Here is a 20214-nt window from a genome sequence, read left to right on the forward strand (position 1 = left end):
TGCTGCCATAGCAGAGGCTGCATGTGTCTCTGATTTCCATGCAGTCTGGGAAGTGCCACATCCGCCTTGTGTTTGGAATATTTCAGCTCTCCGAGGCCCGAATTTAACCCCTGCCCTCTCCTCCCTCCTGCCTCTCCCAGCAGAGCCAGCGCCACGCTTGTCCTTGGCACAAACCCACCAGAAGGGCTGGAGCCGGGGGAAGCACAGGGGGCTGGTGGCCCAAGGGACTCCTAGGTTGTGCAGATGGGGGGCTGATGACCCGGAGAGACTCTGAGGTTGTGCTGCTGTGTGTCAGTGCTCATCCTGGCCATGCTGGCTGTGATAAGGACTCGGGAGAAACCACGGCAGCCAGGCAAGGCTCTGACACCTTGTTCTGCGCTACCCAGGTTGGCTGCACCCGTGCTCCAGGAGATGTTGAATAAACGTGGAGATTGGAGATGTGTAGGTACAATTTAGGAGCCATTTCTTCTTTTGGTGTGGTGTCTGGCACACGTTACCCCCAGATGGTCGGATGCTGCACGACACGGCTTGGGAGGGTGGAGGAAAGGCAGACTGCTCGGTGCTTTTCCTCCGTGTGCTTCCAGAAAGGACTTCAGCCTGAAAAAGGATGTCAGGACAGGAAGGATATTGAGTTGGCTTTGGCTCTGTCATACAAATAGCTTAAATGACCTTTCTCGAGCAAAACACCAACTATCTCTGTATGGATTTATTCTAGGGGGTTGTCAGCCGGGGAAGGGTGCCGCCATTTCGCAAAGAGGAGACGCAAAGGTGGATGGAGAGATGGGGGGATAAACAGACAGACAGACAGACGGATGGTCTGGGGGGCACACAGAAACAGAGACAGGCAGGTGCAGCCTCCGTGAAACCTCGTTTTAACTGCCCTCGTTTGCCACGTGGGCTCTGTGGGCGCTGATGTCTTTGGAAGGGCACTTTGTGTATCTTCGCACCGCTCCTGAGTGTGGCAGTATTTGCACAGTGTTAATCTCTCTGGCCTCATCCTGTACACCCTCCCCTCGTGCACAGCTCCCATCTGGATGGGGAAACTGAGGCACGTGGTGCAAAGTAACTTCTAAAGGTCCCAGAATGTGCAGGAAGCCGAGCTGGGCATGGCAGACCAGGGGCCCCATTCTCCATCCTCTCTCCTAGCCATCGCCCCTCGCTGTGTTGCCCAAGTCTTGGTCCCTGTGACACCCCAAGATGTCTCCTCCTTCAGAGGGTGGCAAATGCCCACCTTTGGGAGTCTGTGGGCATGCGTGAGCCCTGCAGGAAGAGCACAGGGCTGGGAGGTGGGAGCTGGGCTCCTTCCAGAAGAAGTTGGGCTGAAACCACACAAGCCGTTTCCTTGCAGACCCAAGCCATTCTGCTCCCACCAGCAATGACTGCATTGCACATGGCATGCCCTCGGGAGGTGTGGACATTTGCTCCCTCATGGCCTCACCTCCGAGCCTGGCTCTGCTCCCAGGAGGACGTCCTGGCAGGAGGATGACCGTGGGACCATCACTGCCCCATTGCTCTTCCCACTCCTTCTGGAGCATCCTTGGAGAAACCACCCCATCTTCTTGTTAGCTGCAGAGCTCAGGGGCAGTCCCTTCCCTGCGTGGCTGCCCTAGGCTCTGTGGCCAGTTTTAACCAAAACCAGACACAATTGAAGAAAAATCCCTGCACCCCATTTGGAGGGATGTAGACCTCTCTTGTGGGCTGCAGCCCATCCAGTTTCAAGGGAAAATATTCATGGCTCTGGGCTCTTCCCACTGCAGAAGAGGCACCCCTGGCTTGGAGTGCAAATTTCAGGATGTTATTTTCTGCTCTGGACAGAATTAGAGCCCAGAACATTGCAAGATTAATGGAAAAAATGGTTTGGGAAGAAGATGGCTTGTGTCGCTATTAAGAGAAGTTGTAGCTTCCCTGTGGCTGAGGCTGTAGGAGTCTGAATGTTCCCTTGGGAAATTTACCCACTCCTCATTTCCAGGAGATGCGAAAGAAGGCAAAACCCAACACCCCAGCTTGTGGGACACCGATCCTTCACATTGCTTTCCTAGGTGGGATTGCATCTACAGGCTCAGCCAGGCAGCAGGGGAACTCAGCCCAAAAAACAGCTACCGACTGGTAAAAAAATTGCCAGAAACATTCTGAAAATGCTCAAGCTCCAGGAATATTTCTTAGCTGCATCTCCCTGCTCTGCATGTGAGATCGTCTTTGTTTGCAGGTCGGCCAACAGCAATCATGTGCGCTCTATAAACATCTAATGGAAGAGACACTTTTAATGTAATTATAATTTAAGCATAAAATATGTCACTTCTGTAGGATTTTGTTGTCTGGTGCATAATTACTTTATGGCACTATAAAAATATATTACACTATGATGCCTTGCTGTGCTTTCCTCAAATAATTTATAGCACAGTAATAGCATGGAACAATATTCAAGACCATCGTATCCAATCTAGCATATAAATAAAAATGGTGGAAAATGATGATCTTGGTTAAATGCTCATTTAATTATTTTGCAGTCTGGGCTAAGGGTTTTTATCCTGTTTTCATTCCCATTTCCTCACCGAATTATAGTCAAAGTGTTCAGAGGGAGGCTTTTTAAAGCTCAAAGACAAGAGAACTGACTACTTATGGATTTTTTTTTTATGTGCTGTCATCTGCAAACAACTGGCAAGAGGAGTAGGGTTTGTTGCAGGTTGACAGGAATTGATAAAATTTCCAGAATTTCTTCCTGAAGCAACACGTTGAAGACCTTTTCATTTCAAGCCCGCTGAAACATTTTGCTGTATTAAAAAACCAAACCCTTTCTTCCTGCTTTTGAGGTTCTTAACTTTTATCCCCTTGAAACAAAACCTTGGTGACTTCTGAAGCAAGGCACTGATTCAAAACCAACCACCCACTTGGCGCCTTCGAAATGGGGAAGTGAAATATTTCTCTCTCTTCCTCTCAGCACCCCCGCGGCTGTCTTCCAGCCACGACCAGCAATGTGGTTCGCACCTTGGCACCCCGTTGGCACACGCTGGCCGTTTTGGGGAGCTTACACACATTTCAGCGACCTCCGTTTTGGCCCCCCCAGACACTCTCCTTTCACAACACAATGCTCCTAGGAGCACAAGGGATGAGCTTCCCCTGGCATGAGGGGGTTGCTTGTGCCATAGCCATTTTTTGTTATTTTTTTTTGTATTGTAGAGGGGCTGCAAAGCCCTCCTGCGAGGGCTCTGGGTGGAGTGAGGAGCAGAGAGACTCCAGGCAAAGCCATCCTCATTAGCAGAGTTTAAAGCTGAATTTACAGCTCAGGAAGGATTTGGAAGACTCGCTGGTATTGTAGGGATGGAAAGCAGTAGTGCTTTCCTTTTTAATCCCCGTGTTTTACTCTGTGTGCTCATGCTGAGGTGGATTTCAAGAGGAGGGCTCGTGCCTGTGCCGCAGGAAGGTCGGTGTCATGCACCCTGCCCCGAGGAGCTCGCCCACTGATTTTCTCCTCCGAGCAGAGGCATTTCAGGTTTCTTTGGGTTAGTCAGAAAGAAGAGAGGTGAATCTTGTTCCTCCACGAGGGCATCAAGTCACAGCATCGTGCTGGGGTGAGATGGAGTGAAAGTAGTGGCTGGATGGGCTGCGGGTCAGCGGTGTGACTGCTGTGGGGTGCACTCACTGCAACAAGGAGCCCTGCTGCACCCCAGGGGCTGGGAAACAGCCCCCGGTGGGACAAACCTCCCACCCTGTGGGACAAACCTCCCACCTCGGGGCTGCATCCGAGCCAGCAAGCCTGGCCTGCGAGGCCGGTTTGTGGGATCTCACCCTGCATCCCCGGCCACGTGCCTGGAGGCTGCTGAGCGTGATTTTGGCAGAGCTGCACCAGCCCCTGGGCAAGGCGAGCATCCCTGGGGCTGGGGAGAGGGACAAAGCCCTGGGGACGTCCCCACAGCAGCAGGGTGGCAGGGCTGTCCCCAGGGCTGCCCCATCGCCCTCTGCATCATCCTCCCTCGCTCCCATCGTGGCCGCGGCCGGGAGCTGGGGCAAGGATCTAAAAATAGTGGTGGGCCCTGTATATGCATCTTCAGCAAAGAGACTCATAAATGCGTCCGGGACTGAAAATCAATTCTTTAAAGCTGAAATCAATAACAATAACTAATATTAATAGTGATTATCCTTTCTTTATTGCACTTTGCAGTTGGAAATGAATTGTTTTTAAGGATTAGCGGCAGCTGAACTCTGTAATGCAATGTAAGACTGAAGATTTACTATGAAAACACAGCTTATGAGGAAAGACCCATTACCGCTGATGGAAGACACTTCTGGAATAGCTCCGGCCACGGCCGCTGCTGCCGCGGAGCAAATGGAGCCTCGGAACCTGCAGTTGGCAGAGGGTTAGGATGTCTGGCAGGAGACAGGGATTTGGGTCTCTAACCCCGTCTGGTTTTCTTGCAGTCTGACTTTTCAGTTCCCAGACATCCCAAATGCATTTTCATTTTTGGTATCTTTTATCTGAAACAGCTTCAGACATGCAAAACTCCGAGGGGGAGGGGAGGGGAGGGGAGGAGAGGAAGAAAGGGAAGTATGTTAAGCCAGTCATATATATATCTGAGTCAGCCATACGTGTATGAGACAGCAACGTCTAGAGCTATGGGCCGCGTGTGTCAGAGTTTCCAAAAAGCAGAGCGTATGAGGTGTGCGCTGAGCGCTTTAGGAAAATCTGGTCTCAAGCATCCCCATGGGGGTCCTTGAGCTCTGAGGAACTTCTGCAAAGGGCTCTCCGACAGCCCTGGGTTGAGGTCTGTGTGAAACTCCTGCCGGGGAGGAGGTGCAGCACACCTGGGGGGCACGGGGCCCCCAGGGGCCAGCCCCAGCCCTGCTGCTTGCCCCTGGTTCCTGTTGCCAGCAAGTGGCAGTGCTTCGGGTGCTGAGAGCAGATTTTGATTTGTTTGGGTTTCTTTGGTGTTATTCGTGGTGCCTGGGGAAATCCTCTTCCAGGAGCTTAGCCACAGACCGGGGCGCGCTCAGGGCTGGTGGGGTGGGCCACGAGGAAACACCCAGCAGAGCAGAGGGGATCACAAACCAGGGGTATGGAGGCTCGTTGCTCTGCCAAAAGCTTGTTGACTGTCCCTAGAGGGTAGTTATTTGTGAGAAAGCAGTCCCCATCTCTTCCCACGCTGCTCCTCTTTTAGGGGCTCTTGGCATCTTGAACCTGAAGGCCACGCACCCTTTTCACGTGTAGCATCCATCTGGTAGGCACAGGGCCGGTTATGCATTTAGACTGCATTTAACCTCATTTTTTTCTAGAAAGTGATGTTTGTGGTGAGATCTGGCTGCGGCACAGCCAGGGGTGGGTGAGTGGGTGGGAGCCGGGGCTTTGGCTGGGTTCGTTAAGCCCCGGGGATGCAATGCAGCACCCTGCCTGTGCGGCGTTTCCCAAATATCTGAGAGAGCCCGGGCAAGGTGACCCATCAGTGGCACGCTTTCTGCTCATCCCAGGGAAGCTCTTGAAGGCGGAGGAACCACGTGTCGCAGGGGCGACTGCATTTTTCAGAAGTGATACTTGTGCTTATTGAAGGTAAACCCTCAACATTTCCTAGAACGACCTTGCTGCTGTGCGTGGCGTTTCCTCAGCTACAAAATTCAGCAGGACGGGGCTGAGGATGACACAAAAACTTGGAAAAAACACAGCGGGTGGGATTCTGCCTCTGTTGGAGGCATGGATCATGTTGCAAATCTCTCTTTGAGCCCTGGTAAGATGGGGTTTTACCATCCTGGCTGACATCCCCTCCTCCAGCGTGAGCATCCCGAGGCCGTTCAGGTGCAGGGCTCCTCCACCTTTGACTCCCGGGTCGTTTACCCACTTCTCTTTCTAACGCTCTGAAGTTTTTTACTATTAGCTGAATTGTAAAGACAAGCAGAATGAAAGCCTTTTGCAAACAGCAATAGATCAGCGGCAGCCGGCATGAGCAGACCGATCGTATCACGTTATTGATCTCTGTTAAAGGGGAGTGACATTTTTCACCTGGGAAGGTTCTTTTATTTTTATTGAAAAAATGGCCTTTTCTCCAGAAATAAAATTGGCCTCTCGCCTCCATTTTTCTCTGCCATTTTAATTCATAGTTGCCTTCCAATTGTATAAAGATTTTTATCATATTTGTTCTAACATCCCCGTGTTTGCTGAAAATCTGTGTTTGAATCAGAAAACGCCCTTTTCAATGGCCGCAACATTCTGGTAAGTAGAGCAATAATCATTTACAAAATGAATGGCTCAACGTTTTCCCCGGTGTTGTTTTTCTTCCCTCTCTCGTGCCTTCGACTGCCTCTCCTTTCCACGGGGAAGCCTCGGCCGTCTCGGAAGCAGGAGCCCTGGGAGCTCTCCCGGTGGGGCTGGGCGGTTCGCGAGCTCCCTTCCACTGGTGCCAGTCTGGAAGGATTTACGAGCGTTTGGCTGAGCCTGGCATGTGGTGTGCAGATGTCTCTGGACTGGCTCAGCTTTGAACTTGCTCTAACAATTCAATTTTTTCAGTTGTGCATCATCGCTAATTTCCTCCAATTCGTCTTCTGAGGGCGGGGGACTGGAAAGCAGCTTCTTTTTTTCCCAGCTCGGAGGCAGCAGGCCCCCACAAAAGGGGGCTGCATGTATTGATTTTCTTGGAAAAGACCCAAAAAGACCCTGGCCTGGGCTGTGAGATGGCAGCAGCGATGATGCTGGGGATGCCTCAGTCTTGAGGGACCTGGGGGTCTGTCTGGGACAGAAGACTTGTGCCTTGGGTGGGTGCACATGGCATGAGGATGCGCTGAGGCGTGCAGATTCACCTGCTGCCTCCTTGCAGCGTGGCATCTGCTGGGTGGCATCTTGCTGAGATGCTCCTGGCCACATCGTACTTTCCCGATGAGTACATTTTCATAGCAGCAAATGAGTCACGGAGAGGGGCAGGAAGAGGCGACCAACACCCTGCTAGCACACACAGGACCAGGCATCCTGCAGACCTCAACTCCCAGGCACCTGGGGGTTTTTATTCCCAGATGGCAGAGAGGGAGAGCAGGCAGAGGCAGGCGGGGACCGTGGCCAGAGCTGGGTCTGGAGCTCAAAACCCTCCACAAGGGCTGAGCATCCTTTAGTGACTGTGGGAATCAAAGACCTTTTGCAGATTACTCCTTTGGGCCCTTTTTAACCCCAGATGGCAAACACTTGCTCTCTGAGTGCTGCCTGTCCTCCTGGAGGGAGGCTTGGGGCGCGCAGCAGGCAGCGAAGCCCATTGCTTCACACACACACACATACAAACTCAATTTTCAGAAAGGAAGTGGTTAGTGATTTTTTTACAGAGCCGGGTCTTCCGCTGTGGTTCCAGCTCCCTGCCTCCCGTCTGCCTGCCTGCCCCACTGCCAATCTGCCCGCCGCTAGCAAACAGCGTGAGGGAGGATCAGGAGAAGGAGGGGACAAGACGTGGGGGATGGAGAGGGACCAGGGAGAAATGAGATAACATGTGGATTGATCTGTCCAAAGGTTAAGAAGCTGAACTTATTTAACTCCTGTTAGCTTATTTATTGTCCCTGAGTTATATTTGTGACTGCGACTGAGCAGATTAGTGCGGGATTGCTGGGTAGGTTTAGAAAGCCTCCGTGTTTTGCTAGCTCCATACGCGTGCGTGCATGTGGCCGTGTGCTTGTGTGCGCTATCCATGCTTAGCATTCCCCTTCCCCGCTCCCATTAGGGACGAATGTAAGCACTCATCTATACATTTAGGAGCAGAGAAGGGGGAAAAAAAAATCCTTGCTCATCAGATCAGAAGCTAAATTTATGCAGGGTACAACATATGCTCTTTATTATACCATGAAAGCGGTGGGTAATCATTCCTCTGTCCTCAGGAACAGGGACACTTTACTGCAGTAAAAAAAATACATATATAAAAAAACCCTCCCACTGGTGGTAAACATATGCGTCATGCACGACTGCGAGAAGCTGGAGCTGGTGAGCACTGGCTGTGGATGAGTAATGTTTGTTACAGCCCCGCTGCCTACCGGGCACTCGGGAGCAGGAGCAGCCCTGCAGGAGGGACCTGGTGGTGTCAGGGGGCACAGCACAGACCAAAGGTCCCATCCGAAGCCACCTGCAGGTTCCTGGGGTGGCCTCGCCAGGCTCCCCGTCTTCCCCAAAGCCCCCATGTCCATACAGGGTGGTTTGGGGTTGTCTCAGGGCCGATCTCAGAGCCTTTCTCACAGACCTTTTGGTTGCAGTGAAAGCAGAGCCTGGGCTGGGTCTCTCTGCAGGAATGGAGTGAGCAGGCTGGGTGTCACGGATCAGGAGCAAGGTGCATTGCTCAGATGGTGTGGTGAAGATCTTCTATTGCATCAGTTTCTTTTCTTTCTCTGTCTTTGTAAATCAGCCACAAAAAAAATAATTAAAAAAAAAAATAAAAAAACAATGAGTAATTTCTCTGCGGAATATTCATCTTGAAAAAGCCAGGCCCAGGGATTTGGTGCTCGTGGAGTCTCCCAGCATGTAATTTTTTCTCCCTTTGAGTTTGAGAGTGCTTCTGGCTTGCAAACCCCACTGGGAAAGGATCTAAATGGGGAGAGACCTGGGCAGGAGAGGCTGTCAGTGGTGGGTCTGCACATGGTGGGTCTGGTTTTGGAGCTCAACAACCATCCGTGTGTACAGGGAGAATTGAAATCTCCTCCTGGCAGTGCCAGTCAGCATAAAGGGAGCGGTGTGAGGGGATGCCACGCAGCTGAATTTCATTCAGCTTGATGCAAAGTCCTAACTGCAGCCATGGAGCCCATCGCTTTCCCTCCTCCTAACGCGGTGCCACCAGCCTTACTGCAAACACGGAGGGACAGCTACGTTTTGTGTATAAAAAAAAAGTCACTGGGCATTTATTTTATTTATGGAGGAGACAGATAATTGACAGGTGGCTGTCTCGAAGAGATGAAGCCCTCCAGCTAAACACTGCAGCTCCAGCAAGGATGCGAACGACAGAGAAATGGCTCCAGAGGTGATAGACTTGTTACTTTTAACACTGCCAGATATATAAGAGAACAGGGTTGAATCGCAGTTCAGAACAATCATACCTAACCGCTGAACTAAATAAAACCGATGATTTCATACCCGTGTCTACAGCAGCCTTAGTCTGAGCTTGAATTAATGAGCGTGTTGTTGCCTCCTGGAGGGTTCTGCACGCCCGAGGACTTCAAGTTCCAATTTTAGGGCTTGAATGCATCGCCCAGGAGGAAGACAAGGATCAGGAATGGGTGTAGGGGGGTCAAAAGTGTGCTGCCCCTTGAGCCTGGGCAGCTTAGGGTGATATTTCCCCCCCGGCAAAACAAATTTTGCCAGGGGGCAAGCAGGGAACAGGGGATCTTTACTGGGACTGCTGGGCTGGGCTGGCTGGGTACCTTGGTACCCCACAGGTTGCAAATATCCATCTTTCCTTGCTTTCCTACTTTGTTTTTGGTAATTTCTCTTTTTCTTTCTTTCTTTCTTTCTTTTTTTTTTTTTTAATTTATTATTATTTTTTTTTGTTTTGTTTTGTACTGGCCTGCCTGGGACTTTGAAGCCTACAAATCTCTTCATGGCCTGGACCTCGTGCCTCTCAATGGATCCGTGCCTATTTTGAGGATATACAGCATTATCTGCTGCTGACTACTCTAAACAAAAACAGAAGCTTAAACATTAACCCCTGCACATCACACCACCCCAGCACATTGCTGCCTGAGAACTGACTTCTCATAGGACAGATTTCGCTGGGTTTCTTAATCAACAGAGAACTTTTTATTTTTATTTTTTTTATATATTTTTTTTACTGTTTACTAGAGTTTTCTCCCCCGCAGGGCAGAGCAACGTTTATGATGTAGGATCTCAGGGGCTCTCTCCCCGCCGTGCTGCACGCGGCGGTGATTCAGGGCTGTGCCGGGACCGAGCGGAGCCTGCCAGCCGGATCCCAGCACTCTCCCACCTCCACCCGGCTCCGCAGCAAATCAAAGTGCAACAAATGGCCCTGCATCATCCCTTCGAGGAGCCCTGGGCCTTGTACGTTATCTCGAGGGCAGGGTATATGCTACAATAAAAGGAGGCTTTATTGCCAACTGCGGCGGAGCGAAGGATTCAACCACGTATCGCCTTGTGGGTTCGTCGTAAACTCCCTTTTATGGCCCTTCCAGTTTATGGCTAATGGAGATTTACAGTGGGCAGAAGGAGCCGTGTGTGCTAATTAATGCAGTTATTAGCCTGGGAGGGTTCGGCACAGTGAGCAGTGCTGCTGCCAGCCTTGCTGCTCGCCCTTTGCCACCCAGCCCTTCCAGGGAGAGGGTGGCGGGCGCTTGGCTGACCCATGCCTGGCCAGGTGCCATCGGGCCAAAGTCCTGTCCTGCTCGCTGGGACCCACAGTGGGACAAGGCACCTCGCTGCAGGACAGCTTCAGCCACCGAGGGAGGTCGTGTCTGCTCCAGCTGGCTGCGTCCCCAAAGCCAGCAATGTTTTCTTCAAGTGGGAGGGAGGTGGAAGGGGAGGGGAAGGAGGTGGGTGAGTTTTAGCTGTGATTTTCCAAGCAGAAGTCAGCGCCCTTCCCCGTGCTCCCCACCTAGAGGAGCCCATTTCGGCGTGCTCAGCCTGCAGTGACAAGGCCAGGGAGGGCAGACACACACAGAGCAGTAGGTATGGCAGTTGGGCTGTGCCAAAAATGCCCCATCCCTGCTGCTCGGGTGCTTTCTGCTGAGCTGAGGCCGTTCATTAAAAGTCATCGCTACTCCTCATCCATCTCCAGACCCTGGAGGACTCCTGAGCCCAGCTCCAGCCCTCGCAGCCCTGCAGATGCTGGATGTGGCCCTGTTAATATCAACCTGGTTCCCATCACACGCCGCTCTGCTGGAGCACAGCCTCAAATGAGGCAGATTTTGTGTGGCTGTAGCTTTTTGCTACAAACGTTTCATGCCACTCTGCTTGGCAATTAAAAAGCGAGGAGCCGGGGTGAGAACAGTCCCACTAATGATTTGCAGTCAGCTCCTTTGAGCCAAGTTGTCTTTGCAAAGCCAAAATTACATCGCATCGCTCTCCAGAAGCTACCACAGAAGTTAAATATTAAGTGGCTTAGGTTGCTGGAAACTTCCGTGGCTCTGGCTGATCACAGGTCAAGGATATCGGCACCGGGAGCGTCCTTGATCGCAGGCAACAGCCATGAACATGGCCAAGCCCAGAGAGAGACTAACAGCAAAGCAGGACCATAAATCCAGCCCATAATCTCCAGGCTGGCCCAGTCCAGGCTTCAGAGAAGCAGTGGAGAAGCTGCCAGAGGTGCCCATAAATCCGGGGGGGACTTTTGGGGATGATGCTGGAGAGCCACCCCTCGGTTTTCAGCGCCTCACCCAGCCGTGCGGGCCCAAGCACAGGCAGGATATTTTGTGCTTGTTTGCCCTGATTTCATCCCAGGAATTTCCTGCAGAAGGAAAAAGGGCCACGGGCTAGGAGCTACAAGGGGGGGGGAAGCCACCGGGAGCTGGGTACCGACCTGCCTTTGAGGGGCTGAGCAAGGGCAGGGAGCGGTTCAACAGCAGGGTTTGTGGCGGAGCAGAGGGCAGGCTGGGCTCGTCGGGATGGAGCGAAAAGCTACAGGCTCCTTCTCACCACGATTATTAATATTCGAGTTAATTAACTTCACTGAGGGCTGGAGGAAATTGAATCTCAAGAACAACCTAAGCCCTGCTTTAGATTTTAAGCCATTTGGAGCTTTGATTCGAAGCTTGTGCTTTTATTATTATTATTTTTAAATCTCTTGATTTTATTTTTTTTTTTTATGCAAACACCTGGCCCACTTTAGAGGCGATATAACAGTAATAAATGATGCTTATTAATTGGCCGTCAGCTGACGGGGAGCAGCAGGCTCCCAGCTCAGCACAGCACACTGGGGGGGATTTGGTATGGGGGGCTGGAGGTGCTGGGGGGGGCCCCACCAGCATCCCAGCGTGGGGGCTCCTGGCAGGTCAGCACAGGGTGGCTGAGCAGGGCAGGGGAGCTTTTGTGAGGTTAAATAAAAAATAATAATAAAAAAGGAAGCTTTTACAAGCCAGGGCTTCAGGACGTGCACTCCCTTTTTGCTCGTTTATTAAGTAATAATGAAACACTTTTGTCAAAGCTTAGGCACCAAATTTCTGACACCAGATGAGCTCTAAAGCTAATCAGGGCCTGGAAAAATGGGAATATAATTAAGGCTGCTGACAGCCCTGTGTCATTAACCTCGCAGCTCTCAGGTGCCACGCTGAACCACAGCTGCAAGAGATACTGTATTACGGGTAGTTGGTTTCAGCTGTGGAAATGAATTTGGCTTTAATGGCTCTGTAATGTCCTCAGAGCTGAGGCACTGATGGTCTGTGCTGGTGCAGCTTGGCTGGACTCTGTGTGCCTCCATGGTAAGCAAGGGAGGCTCTCTGCATCCAGAAAAAATGAGGTTTTTGTGGGTGAGGGTTCAGGCTGGGGCAGTTCTGCAGTGTCCCCTCCTCCCCTATGATTAATTATTATCATCATTAGGAGCGTGGGTGTCTGCTTTGCCCCGGCACCTGGGATTCCTGCCTGTACCCTGCCGTGTCTCTAATCCTCTGATGTAAGCCCTGTGAGCTGTGGGGCTGGTATCCAAGCCACCTACCTGCTCTGTGACTCAGTGTCCCATCCCAGAGCAGAGGCAGGAGCGGTGGGGGCTTGGGGAGGGTGCTCTGAGGCTCACCCATATGTCGAGCCCATCCCTTTTCTTTGGGTTACCTTGCTGTTTGCATGGCTCTGTCCCACTACAAGGTGTCAAAGCTGTGCTGTCACCACCATGAGGACCCATCAGTCAATTTGTTTTCAGCCCTAAAGGCAGCTCCTGTATGGGGGCACCCCAAGACTCCAGAGAGCCCCCAGTGTTGTGGCGCTGCACCCTGCTGGCTTGCAGGCTCAGCCCCAGTGCTGTGGGATTCCTACTGGTGGGAACTGGGGGAGCACCAGTCCTGGTGGTGGTGCAACTCTTTTATTTATTTTTTTAATGATTATATATATTTTTTTCCTTCTGGGGATTTTACTGCTTAATAAGTGGGAAAGTGGCTGTTCCCACCCCTTCCCAGCACAGGCCCCTCCGCATTCTGATTAAAGCCTGCGAGGCGAGTTGGTGGGACATCAGCAGCATCTATTGCAGCTTGGGAGCACCTGGGCTGCTGCCAAGATAAAGACAGCAGCAGCCCTCGGCTGGATCTTCTTATCTGGGGAATCTCAGGGCATGTTTCAGCCGTTTCGCAAGGCGGGTTTCGCAGACAGGTACCCTGGGACACGGAAAGGGGAAAGGACCCGCCTGCGAAGGGAGGCAACCGTGTCACGGCCAGGAATAGCACCCTGGCATCCCGTGACCCAGGCACCTCCTAAAAAAAAATAAAAAATAATAAATAATAAATAAAAAAGAACATTTCCAGGCACTGAGCAGCCTCGGGAAAGCACGGTGAGGACCACTGTCAGTGTCGCCTCTTCAGATGATCGATGCGCTCCGCGTGGTGCTCACCAGCACGTTGTGCTGTTCTCCGAGCACGGGCTTTCAGATCTCCCTTGATGTGAAAAGCACCCACTAAGAGCTAACAAGCAGCCAAACGCCCGACCCGATCCAGCCCCGATGTTATTTGTCGCTCACCTTCGGCTGTCACTGCGGTGGCATCTGCTGCCCCCGACTTCCTCGCCGCGTCTCACGCTTTCCCTGCAGCCTTCTCGGTTTCTCGGGTGCAAAGCTTGAGCCTTGGACAAGAGCAGAAGCAGTCGGTTGTGTTCTCGCCCTGTCTGCTCCGAAAGCCCCGGAGCGTGCCTGGTGTGACCAGGGCTGTAGGACCGGGGGAGTTCATGAGAAATTAAAAACAAAAGCGCCTTTATCCATATGGGACCTCGTGAGTGCTCGCATACCCTAGTGATCCCGAGCGCTCCGTGTATGGTTCTTACTTGGTTTTAACTCAATTTCTTTGAGATGCAAATCAGAGGGATTATATTCAGAGGCTGCATCAGAAAGTCTTTAATCCAAATGGGCTATAAGATTTATTTAGAAGAGCCAAATGTCTTGTCTGGGACAGAAGCAACTAAGCTGAACTGAAACAGATGGACGTAAAGGAAATTAAGCAACTCTAATGGTCTTATCCAGAGTTTCAAAGTATTTGGGCTTCCGAGAGCTCTAGCTCCTGGAAGCACGTGATTAGATGGGAAGCTCAGGTTTCATTTAAAAACAGGCTTTGCAGTTCACTGAGAAAAACAATAATAATGTTTTTATTCCTCCTGTGTACAGAGAGGAGGCTGCCTTCCAAGTTCTGACTCCTCAGCTAGGCTTACAACGTCAAATGGAAATATATTGCGGAGGGTTTATGAATCCCTCACTTTTATAACAGTGTCATTATTTCAGCAGGCTGGATTCGGGATTTTGGGAAACCTGATGCTAGCAGTACGGCTCACGGACAGTTGGGTTACTAACACGGGAGAGAACTTCCCTCGGTTTGTTGAGGTTTTTGTTCCCTGCAAAGTGCTGTTCCTAAAGGGGATACCTTGGGGCTCCTCCGAGCCTGGATTTTAAGGGGGATGCCAGCACTGCAGGGCCAAGGCTACCTCTGGTTGTGCTGGCAGAAAAGCTTTTCCTGAGATGTTTTGATGCGTTTGGTCTGAGGTTGGCTCCGCAGAGAGCAGGGTAAAAAAAAGTGTGAGGACAAAATCCCTACTGCTTGCACTTCTGAATCACAGTGAGGGTAAAGTAGCGTGGGTATGGCCCGGGGAGAGAAGCTTAGGTTTGAGTTGGTTCCGCACTCTTCAGCTTTTAAGCTCTAAATAATGACAAGGTGTCTTTGACACGAGTTATTAAGGAGTACAAACTGTTACTGGATGCGTTTCTTAATGCTTCCTGAGGCTCTCCAAGCAGTGCTGGGTTAGAGCCATGGGGACCACCAGAGGATGAGCAAATCCCCGGGGTTTTTGCCAGGTTAGAGGCTGAGCAGGGAGAATGCCCTCCTCTGTGGCCAGGAGGCAACAGGGCCCGTAGGTGCTCAGGGTGCTGGCATTGAGCTGATGCCACCTCTGCAAGGGGAAAACCATCTGCAGCCTTAGCTGGCAGCAGAGCTTCTCGTTGCATCTAAAAGCAGAAACCTCATGTGCCTGTGCGTTTGCCATCCTTCACCCCAGTGCGTTGGGATTTGGATTAAATAAAAGGTGAGAGAAGCGGGGAGAAGGGGAGGGAGAGTGAGTGAGAACGAGAAGGAGCTCATCCATTACTATGCTGTGCACAAGGCAGGAGGTCCCGGCCTTCTGGTTTGAGTGCTTATTCCCCATAAAATACATCTGAGAGAAATCAATACAAGAAGCATGCGAGAACTTAAATCAAAGCACAAGGAAGCGGCTCTCAGCGAATGGAGCGACCTTGCAGAGAGCTGTCAAAATTGGGGGACAAGCCCTGGACACGCAAAACCTGCTGGAAAAAATCCACCAGGGCTGGTGTGCAGGCTCCTCGGGCTGGTGTGTGCTTCCTTGGCATGGGCTTGGATGCTCTGATGTCTGCAGGGAAGAGGACATGGACAGGGGTGGCTGCTCATGGGCTGGGTAACCAACACGAGGACAAGCTGCTGGTTTTCCCCCAGAGCAGCAAGGAGAGCTGATGTACTCGGGGAGCCTAAATAAGTGACCCAGAGTACACGGGGGATAAGGAGACCAGAGCTGCACACAGCCTGGAGATGCACCACGTCCTCCAGACTCCAGCCATGGCCATACAAGACCTCAGCCCCTTGGACCACGCATGCAGCCCAGAGCAGAGATCCTCCTTGACCAGCCCGTGTCCTGCCAACCCTCCCAGCTCGCCCATGACGATGACGTGGGCAGAAAGCTGTTTCCAGCAGCCCACGTCCCCCCCCCGTGTCCCCGCAGGCAGGGCCACCTTAGCGCGCAGGTGCCTGCCGCTGACCTCGGTGCCGGGTCGCAGCGCCGTGCTGCAGACACCATAAATCTGCAAAGGTTTTCTGCAGCCAAACTCCACCTCTGCAGACCGCGGGGCACATGTTCCCATGCTGGGAAATCTGACCCCTCGGTAGCCTGAGAGACAGGAGAAGCCTGGGTTTGGTGTTTTGAATAAGTGGCTTTTTATCTGAAATCCCTTTGGGAGCATGAGCTCAGTAACCAATGAAATTATATCTGTTGTTTCAAGCAGTGAAGAAAACTTGGCCTGATGTTTATTGAGATTTATGGCTTCCCTTGAGCTTAATTGTCTTTGGGAGCCCTGGATCTTTTTAACGGTTCAGCTAAGTGGTACTAAGAAGGATGGTAATGGTTTGAGCAGTCTGCCCCCTTAGCATATCTCTTTCTCTCACACAATTTGCTGATATTTGGGAAATATAGCTGATGCACTCCCCTCCTGAGGTCACAGTTATTCACTGGTGTGAAACTTCAAGAGACAAAACCAGGTGTGAAAAGCTCCCAGTGAGTGTTTCCTTGGTGAGGCGATGACATCCGCCCGTCAGGGCCATGCACTGGGGACAGGGGGAGGAGGACACCTTGGGGCTCTCACTGGAGAGGGTCCACAGGACCCCTGCAAAGGTGCTGCAGGCCACTCTGTGCTTCGTGGTGCTCTCCTGGAGCCTGTGCTTTGTCCTCCTGCCTGGTGGGGTCTCATTTTTGCTCTGCTGCAGGCTCCTGGTTCTGCGCAGCTCCAGCCACCCAGCACAGCCCAGCATCGCTCACTGGGGTGGGCACTGGGATCAACTTAGGAACTTTGGGATCAACTTCGGGGCTTAATAAGGAGGACACCATGTCCTTCAGCTCCTTCCACTGGTCTGAACTGGGAAGGGACCAGCTCCTCACCCGGAACTCACCCTGACAAGCAGCTCGGTGTCCCTGGTGGTCCTCGGACACGGCGCTTGGGAGGTAAGCATCGCCCTTCGCACGTAATTATTCCCTGACCCTGGAGCCTTTCCCTTTCTTATCGGTGGTGACCCTTGGGGTCTCTTATCTCCCCCCAGCCTCCTAAGGAAGCCGTCGACCTGTCATCATGGGCAATGACCTTAACCTCCCCCCTCACCTCCGGGAGCTGCCCTGCTCGCTCGGCTGGGTGCGCAGCGGGGCCGTGGCAGAGGTGCCCGCTGCCCGGAGCTGGGTAATTACCGCACCCGTTATGGTTCAGCGGGCACCTTCATTAACGAACCTCAGGTTTCAGAGGTGCCTAACTCGGCCCCTGGAAACCACAGCTGGCTGTAACTCTGCGGCTTGTCTAGGCTTTCAGCTCATCTCCGGCCGCCTAAGCGGTTTACAGGACGGACAGTAAACAAGGTCTGTTTTGTTGGGGTTTTGCGTGCTTTGAGGAAAAGAAAGCAAACACGCGCTCAGCGGGCTAATCTCCTGGATGCAGAGCTGGAGGCTGACGGCTCCTTCTTGTGTTATGCTGCCGGGGTTTTTATCTCTAACATGGCCCAAATAATGAAAGGGAGGAGTCCTCCCGTGCACGCGCAGCCCTGGCTCATGGCACCGGGCAGGGAGCCCTCGCGCTGGGGTGGCTTCTCCAAGCAGCATGGAGCTGGGTGCACGGACGTCGCAGGCTGTGCTCCCCCTGCTAATAACTTTTGGAGCTACTGGCCAGTTCCAGCCTCGTGGGGATAAAGCCTTTAAAGACGTTATTTTGTGACATTTTCCATGCACGTGTGTTTTTTTCAAGTGTCCCAGCAACAGGATCCATCCCGGGACCAGCTCAGCATAGATGCTGCTGCTTGGTAGCTCCCACCTTGCATCTAGGTGAATAAATCAACCCACAGCCCCATTACCTCTGAGGACTTGAACATTTTACCTAGCCCAAGCCTGGCTTGCAGGAGGAGCAGCCACCGGAGGGAAGGATGGAGTTAAATTCCACAGAGGTGTAAGGAGAGGAGATGGGGTAAGGCGATGAGCTGGGGCATCAAAGGGAGTGGGCAGACAGCCTCCAACTATAACCAGCCCCACCCGTCAATAAAGCATCCCCTCTAACAACCCACGGCCCTCCAGAGCAAGTGAACGCAAGCCTTTGTGGGGGAGCTGTGGGGCACGCAGCCTGAAGGGAGGCTGGGCTGTAGAGGGATTTGGGGGGGCAGGCTGCCAGGCTGTGGTGTGCCCCCCCAGACCCTTCTTGGATCCCTCTCTTGGTGCTGGGGCAGGGGCTTGTGGTTTTTTGGGGAAACTGGATCCTTGTGCTGGGGTCTTGAGGTCAGTGGGGATTGTGCTGCTAAAGGGAAAGATGCCCCAGCCTCGGAACCAGAGTGCCCTTTTCCCACATCCACCTCCCAGCGAGGTGCTGGGAATGGGATGGGCTCAGCCATCCGAGGGAACAGCTTTGGGGCTGGCACTCACCGTGGCATCAGGCCCTGGGAGCCAGCCCCGCTGGGCATCCCTCCTGCTGCATCCCCAGCGCGGAGCCGAAGGCCACCTATGCATCTCCCAGGTGTTTTCCCACCCTGGGGAACTGCAGAGGAGGTGGCAGCTTTGGCTGCAGGTTATTGCCGAACCCGCTCATGGATTGCTAATGATGTTTGTGAAAACCCTGAATGAAGACCACACACGGGAGGCTCAGGCGAGCGAGGTATCTTAGACCTTGAGGGTACGAGGCAAAAAATGCTTTTGCGCCTGACTCACCCGCTCCGTGCTAACTCTGACTCATAATTACTGATTTCGATGCAGACAAAAGATTTATCTGCATTCAAACACATGGAAAAGGCTAATGTAACCTGCTAACCAAGAGGGGAGGTGCTGCTGCTGAGGCACGCGGCGCGCACGACAGGCTGGCACCGGCTTCGTGGTCCTTGTTTGTGGGGCTGGGATGAGCCCTGAGGATGGGGAGGTTCTGGTCACCCCCATCCCTGCACAGAACTGGCCATGCTGGAGGGAAATGTCCTTGCACAGGGTGACTTTTGCAACAATAGCCTCTTTTTTTGCAGCTTGCTGGCTGGGTCCCAGCTCTTCTTATTCCCCTCAGCTCTGGGAACACGCCGCTGTCCCCAGGGACGCCTCCGTCCCCTTCTTTCCCGGACCCTGACACCAGAAGGCAGCTCCGGAGATGAAGATGTCTTGTGAGCGGGACCTGAAAGCGTGTTTGCACAGTTCCTCCCCTGCCAGCACAATAGGTGCTACGCAGCGGGCCAGCCATGCAAAGCCAACAAGAAAAGCCTGCTGAAGAAAGGCTCTGCAGCTACAATACCCATTAGCAGGGTGGATTAAGCCCGTAGCACTGCCTGGGCTTTGTACCGGGGCAGCCCAGGGCTACAAGCACGCAGTGTGGTGGCAGGAGCCTACAAAAGCCCGGCTTGTGCACAAGATCCCCCTGCCAGCAGTGCTCACCGTGCCTGTGCAGCCTTTAATCCTCATCCATCCCGGGACCGTGCCGCCTCCTGCCCTGCCCGCGCCCTCTCCGGGTGCCCTGCCCGTGCCACCTTGCCCCCCTGCTGCTCGGCCCTGCTGGATGCTAAGTGGAAATTTCCCCCCCGTGCCAAGTGTTAAATACTTATCAAGCTAATAGAGCGTCTTCGCGGAGGTGCGTACATGAGACAACATGTTACCATAATTAACAAGCAGCTGGAGTTGGCACCGCTCTCCGCCGCAGCTGCTCTCGGCAGCTTCCAGCTCCTTTCCCAGGGCTGTGGCTCTGCCTCCCCCCGTGATAGCGGGGGCATGCCGGGGGTCCCATCTCCTCAGAGGGGATGGTGGTGGTGGTGGTTTCCTGCGACTCCTGGGGGCCTGGGGACTGTTTCTGAACTCTAAAAGGAGTCTTGGATGTGTGGGTCTGTTTTGAGCAGGCAAACCATTATCTGGGGGTGAGGAGCCACTCTGGGAAGTTTTGGGGTGCATCGGGTTGAGAGGTTTAGGGAAACCCAGTGCTGGAGGGCGGTGAGATACCAGGAGCAGAGCCTTGTCTGTGTCCCACCAATGTGGCCACGGCAGCTCCCTTGGGTACCTGCTGCTGTCACATTAGTGCAGGGGCTTCGGGGCTGGTCCTGCGGCAGAGGTGTCCCAGTGCCACCAGGATCTGCGCGATGGGCACCAGGGACTGTCACTTCTGGTGGCACCAATGCTGGAAAGAGCTTGGGAGAAAGAGAGAGGGGAGGTGCTGGGTTTGCAAGCCCAGCTTCAGGGAGGAAGGTTTCAGGGTGGGCTTGGGATGGGGGAAAAATCTGCAGAGTTTGTCTGGTCAGCTGTACCTGCACAGCGCCCACCCCCTCTTATCTGGACGACGAAGCTTAGTTCGCTCATCCATCTCAGCCCTAAGCAGA

General features: G+C 52.9%; 1 long non-coding RNA gene across 1 annotated transcript; it reads left to right on the forward strand.

The window, feature by feature from the left end:
• The first annotated feature begins 12305 nt into the window (after positions 1–12305).
• On the forward strand, positions 12306–13870 carry LOC311421881. Its single transcript, XR_014685093.1, has 2 exons — positions 12306–12366; positions 13396–13870. It is a non-coding gene; the product is annotated as an uncharacterized lncRNA (long non-coding RNA).
• Positions 13871–20214: the final 6344 nt, after the last annotated feature.

The sequence above is a fragment of the Aythya ferina genome (assembly GCF_964211825.1).
Source record: "Aythya ferina genome assembly, chromosome: 20".
In the NCBI taxonomy this organism is placed as follows: Eukaryota; Metazoa; Chordata; class Aves; order Anseriformes; family Anatidae; genus Aythya; species Aythya ferina.